This window comes from Mandrillus leucophaeus, unplaced genomic scaffold, assembly GCF_000951045.1.
Source record: "Mandrillus leucophaeus isolate KB7577 unplaced genomic scaffold, Mleu.le_1.0 Scaffold760, whole genome shotgun sequence".
Classification (NCBI taxonomy): domain Eukaryota; kingdom Metazoa; phylum Chordata; class Mammalia; order Primates; family Cercopithecidae; genus Mandrillus; species Mandrillus leucophaeus.
In genome coordinates, this window is record NW_012108253.1 from 108231 (window position 1) to 114546 (window position 6316).

Genomic DNA, 6316 nt, shown 5'->3' on the forward strand with positions numbered 1-6316 from the left:
AGAAGAAGAAGAAGAAGAAGAAGAAGAAGAAGAAGAAGAAGAAAGGAAGGGTTGGATGGCAGAGGACATACAGTGGTAATTTGTCATCGTGTCTCCAGATGGCAGAGGACAGACAGTGGTAATTTGTCATCGTGTCTCCAGTGTGCTCAGAGGTGAGCATTCTCTCCATGCAATATCCATGTTCTGGGGCTCCTTACAGACGCAGTGGGCTGCAGACCTGATATATCAAGTCTTCACAGTGATATAACTCTTGTTATCATTGAACCCCTTTTGCTCTGATTAAATAGTAGAGAACATTTTATGTGAATTCAGTCTTTCCAAGTTTGAGGGCAATTTTAAAAAAAATACACTGGGCCACTTAACACTTTTATTCGTTGGTATGGACGTATAAGGTTGGTGTTCTGCCCTTAAAGTTATCCTTGACTATTCTTCTCATTCCCATTCAAATTTACCAGGAAATCTTACTGATTCAGCCTTCCAGATAGACCCACTTCTCCTCTTTCCCTGCTAGTACTCTGATCTTTCTTAATACTTTTTGTCACCAGGAGTCTCTTAATTGGTTTCCTTGTTTCTATCATTGTCCCCCTAAGGTCTTTTCTCAACACAACAGTTAAAATTATCTTTTTAAAAGGTAAGTTAGATTCTGTTACATCGGGAAAACCCGCTCCCGAAGTTTAACGTGGGTTCTTTTCTATTTCCTAAGTGTCTTGGCTGGGCTGAGAAATAAAGGGAAAGAGCACAAGAGAGAGAGAAATTTAAAGCTGGGTGTCCGAGGGAGACATCACATGTCGGCAGTTTCCGTGATGTTCCCCGAGCTGTAAAACCAGCAAATTTTTATTAGCGATTTTCAAAAGGGGAGGGAGTGCACGAATAAGTTGTGGGTCACAGAGCTCACATACTTCACAAGGTAATAAAATATCATAAGGCAAATGGAGGCAGGGCAAGATCACAGGACCACCGGATGAGGCGAAATTAAAATTGCTAATGAAGTTTCGGGCACGCATTGTCGTTGATAACATCTTATCAGGAAACCGGGTTTGAGAGCAGACAACCTGTCTGACCAAAATTTATTAGGTGGGAATTTTCCTGCTCCTAATAAGCCTGGGAACGCTACAGGAGACCGGGGCTTATTTCATCCCTTCGACTTCGACCATAAAAGACCGCACGCTTCTAAAGGGGCCGTTTATAGACCTACCCTCAGGGCACTTTCTCTTTCTCAGGGATGTTCCTTGCTGAGAAAAATAATTCAGCGATATTTCTCCTATTTGCTTATGAAAGAGGAGAAATATAGCTCTGTTCGTTCTACTCACCGGCGGCCAGTTCAAAGTTACCTCTCTTGTTCCCTGAACATCGCTGTTATCCTGTTCTTTTTAAAAAGATGCCCAGATTTCATATTGTTCAAACACACATGCTCTACAAACAATTTGTGCAGTTGACACAATCACAGGGTCCTGAGGCGACATTCATCCTCCTCAGTTTCTGAAGAAGATGATGGGATTAAGAGATTAAAGTAAAGACAGGCACAGGAAAACACAAGGGTATTGATTGGGGAAGTGATATTGGGGAAGTGATAAGTGTCCATGAAATCGTCACAATTTATGTTCAGAGATTACAGTAAAGACAGGCATAAGAAATGATAAAAGTATTAATCTGGGGAACTAATAAATGTCCATGAAATCTTCACAATTTATGTTCTTCAGCCACGGCTTCAGCCAGTCTCTCTGTTCGGGGTCCCGGACTTCCCGCAACACTGTTACTCTTCTGTTCAGAACCTTCACAGACTTCCCATCTCTCAGTTAAATCTAAAGTCCTTAAAGCCCGGAAGGCTCCATATCTTTTTGACTTCCTTCCCACTATTCTTCTCTCATACTGCTGCAGCCACACTGCCCCCCTGCTGTTTCTATAGTATACCAGACTGTGCTTTTGCCTTAGGCTCTACTTGATTCCTCTACTTAGAAACTTTCTTTTTTGAGTCTCACTCTGCCTCCCAGGCTGGAGTGCAGTAGTGAGATCTCCGCCCACTGCAACCTCCGCCTCCCGGGCTCAAGCGTTTCTCCTGCCTCAGCCTCCTGAGTAACTGGGATTACAGGCACACACCACCACACCCGGCTAATTTTTGTATTTTTAGTAGATACGGGGTTTCACCGTGTTGGCCAGGCTGGTTTCTAACTCCTGATCTAAAGTGATTCGCCCACCTCGACCTCCCAAAGTGCTGGGATTACAGGCCTGAGCTACGCGCCCAGCTAGGAACTCTTTTATTTTTATTTATTTTGTTTTATTTTTGAGATGGAGTTTCGCTCCTGTTGCCCAGGCTGGAGTGCAATGGCGCAATCTCGGCTCACCGCAACCTCCGCCTCCCAGGTTCAAGCGATTCTCCTGCCTCAGCCTCCCAAGTAGCTGGGATTACAGGCATGCGCCACTACACCTGGCAAATTTTTTTTTTGTATTTTTAGTAGAGACGGAGTTTCGCCATGTTCGTCGGGCTGGTCTCCAACACCCGACCTCAGGTGATCTGCCTGCCTCAGCCTCCCAAAGTGCTGGGAATTATAGGCGTGAGCCACCGCGCCCGGCCTATTTTAATGTTTTTATTTTTATTTTTGAGACGGAGTTTCGCTCTTGTGGCCCAGGCTGGAGTGCAGTGGCGCCATCTGGGCTCACCGCAACCTCCGCCTCCCGGGTTCAAGCCATTCTCCTGCCTCAGGGTCCAGAGTAGCTGGGATTACAGGCGTGCACCACCAGGCCCGGCTAATTTTTGTACTTTTAGTAGAGACGGGTTTCACCGTGTTGTCCAGGCTGGTCTGGAACTGTTGACCTCAAGTGATCCACCCGCCTCGGCCTCCCAAAGTGCTGAGATCACAGGCGTGAGCCACCACGCCTGGTCCAGGAACTCTTTTTGATATTTTTTGACCGTCTTTGTTCAAATGTCACCTCCATGAGGCGCAGCTCTACTACCCTAGCCAATACTGCAACATGCACCACAGCATTCCTAGCGCATCCAATTACGTTCTAACATCCTACGTAGCTGACTTTTTTTTCTTCTTACCTTTTTATTTGTTACTTTTATACTTAATACTTACTGTTTGCTTCCCTCCATAGAATGTGAGGGGCAGAAATCTTAGTTTTGTTCACTCATGGATCTCAAACACCCAAAACAATGCCTAACACCTATGGTTCTCAATAAACGTGTGTAATGAATGAATGGATAAGTATCTTTCATTTATGTAGGAAACATGTATTAATCAGAAGCTCATCCTTCTGGAGTTTCCCTGAACTGGGAATGGCAGGAAAACATGTAACATCAAGTTTCTCAACCCAAAAAGCGAATACCTTACATCTATTATAGAAACATGGTGGTGTTTTCCATAAGGTGTTGATTGCCTGTGGAATTCTAGACTGAATAGGCAGCCAACTTGCTATATGTATCATAAAATTAAAAAAGGACCTTATAAAACAATGGTTTCTAAAGCATTGGAGATTCAGATCCTGTGAATCTGAGTTAGGGCCCAGGAATCTAAAATTTTAGAAGTGCCTCAGGTGATTCACATGTACAACCAGTCTTGGATACCTGAGCTGGAACATTTTCTTTATATTGCCCTGACACCTGAAGAGATGAGAACTATGTTAGTGAAGTGAGAGGAAAGTATGTGGCTAACTGGGCTTTTGAAATCAACGAAGAGGTGTATGGTATGCTTTTTTAACTCATAGTCATGGATCCTTCTTCCTGCCTCATAAACCTTTTTTGCTGGGATTTGTGCTTCAGAATTAGCCCAGGAACTTATTAAATATACAAGAGCTCATGCCCTACCACCGACCTACATAACCTATGTTTAAGTATCTCTGGTTTTACAAAACCTCTAGGCTAGAGAAAAGTGTATCCACACCAGGGAGCGCTGAGACTAAGTTCAGCTAGAATTTCAGAGAAGGCTGGAATATGTCAGTCAAGTCAGTAAGGCTAAAATGGTCACCACGATCACATTCTTTCAGAGTAGATGAGCTTTAACAATGTCCTTTTTTTTTTGGACAGCAATGAGGAAACTGAAAACATTTGAGGATGAATTAAAACAAAGCGCCCAACGTGGGGCTCGAACCCACGACCCTGAGATTAAGAGTCTCATGCTCTACCGACTGAGCTAGCCGGGCTGATGAAGGGCTATACTTTCCCCAATAGGCTAAGAGTATACATAACTTCTTTTGTACAGTTGGGATTGTGGATTTTATGTTTATGTTGATTTTATAGGCAAGATGAAATGAAACTCAAAGGACGTAAACATTATCTGAATCATTAAAATGCCTTCCACTCACTTTCTCTACATCTTCCCTCTTTTCCCCATTCTCACCAATTTGTGTTGATAGACCACAGAATGTTTCCAGAACCTAAAAGTCAGTGTCATTGGATGCTTACTAGAGTGACTCCTGCACTGGCACTCCCAAAACTCCAGACCCGGTTACCAATGTGGCTCCAAGCATAGTCTCAAGGACCTTAGGGCCTCGAGCCCAAACAATATCTTGGACCCTCTCCGTGGTCCAGTGAGGCGTTCCTCTTGTTCTCATAACCCATCAATTCTTGCCCCTCCTGCCAAGCTATGTGGATATGGCCCTCAGGAAAATGTCTGCGGTGTTCTCTCACCTTTGCTGGACTCGTATGTTTTCTCATTTGTTGCCCTTCATAATCAAGGCACACACAGAAAATGGGGCAGGGTTGCAATTATATTTTAATATAAAGAATATGACAACCACTACAATATAGGATTCAGTGATTTTTGTATGTTGTGTTTACCGCCAACCGCAAAAGTAGATTCAGCACAATAGATTAAAAAAAAAATCTACTTAATGAGTGTCCCATCCCACGGGATCGTCAACGTAGACCCTAGAAGAGGGAGTGGGAACTCCGGGGGACAAGAGACACGAGAAATGGAGACAAGACAGTATCCTGATCAAGTCTCGTTTATTGGTGGCAGCTTAATGCCTTATATAGACCAGCAGGGGCGGAGGTTGGGCCAGGGCGATGATGGTGGCCCTGCGGTGGGCGTGGCTAGGTAGGTATCGGTTTCTTTGGTGGGAAGTCATGTTGCGCCTGTGCCCTGGGTTGGTAATTTTCTGGGCCCGGAATGGCGCCTGGGCTGTAAGTTGATCATCTTCCCGGGCGCGGGAAGATGGGTGATGAACCCGGAAAAGCGCCATTTTGTACTGGCGTATGAGATATCAGTACAGAGAAGAAAGTAAATCTAGGGAGGAGGCATAGAGTAGAAACTTATAGAGCTCAGGCATCAGTTGTCAATTATTATCGCTATGGCCCGGGCACCCGGCTCCGGACAGGTCCCCCTTTTTTATTATTTCATGATGAGAGATAGCCCCTCGGGAACTGCGTCTGTCTTAGGTTGGGTCAACTCATCCCCACCTTTTAAGCCCGTCATGGGATTAGGCAGCAGCAGGGGCAGCCCTCCTGTCTTAGGCTCGATTGGGGGTGGTGTCCTCTTACCCGTCATTGACTGTCCAGTTCAGCTCACAGGGGAGGTGGTCTTATAAGGACAGGTAAGACTCACCATGTTCAGACATCTCAAGGCGGTGATAATGGACCTGTATAGGCTTGGCCTGGAAGGCCTCGATTTGTTGTCTGACGAATGCCATAAGCTTATTAAAGATTATAGGTCCAAGAGTGAGAAAGAGTAGAAGGGTAAGTAAAGGGCCCAAAAATGGTAGGAGATAAGGGAGAAGTCCGTAGAGTCCAGTCCAAAGCAGATTGGCAGCCAGGTCTTTTCTGCGTTTTTCTAGCTCTTCTTGTAAGGTCTTTATTTTATCTCTGATAATCCCGGATTTGTTAGCATAAAAACAGCATCTTTCCTGTAAAGCCAAACAGATCCCTCCCTGTTCTGCTGTTAGTAAGTCTAGACCTCTTCTATTTTGGAGAACTACTTCAGCTAATGAGTCTACCTGATCTTGTAGATCTTGTATAGTACTGGATAAGGTTTGTACATCTGAAATTAATTGATTGGATAATTTAGTATATTGGGTTAGTGAGACTCCTAGGCCTGTAGCTCCTGTTGTAAATGCAGTGGTGATTCCCAGTCCAGCCAACAAGGGAATAAATTGTATGGCCCGTTGTGGTCTATATATAAAATGCTCAATAGCGGGGATGGGGATAGGTTCATCTCCAGGGATGATATCAATGTCGGGGAGAAGAGTGGCCAGAACACAAAGCCCTGTCCAATTTGTGGGTAGATAAGTATATGCCATGTTGTTTCCACAGAGGAAAACCGAGCCATTTATAGCACACAAGGGGCTGGTGACATTGATTATGGAGGTACAGTTGTTGAAT

At 44.6% G+C, this 6316-nt stretch overlaps 1 non-coding gene across 1 annotated transcript; it reads right to left on the minus strand.

Annotated features, from left to right (window-relative positions):
• Positions 1-4067: 4067 nt before the first annotated feature.
• TRNAK-CUU lies at positions 4068-4140 on the minus strand. Its single transcript has one exon. It is a non-coding gene; the product is annotated as a tRNA-Lys (tRNA).
• Positions 4141-6316: the final 2176 nt, after the last annotated feature.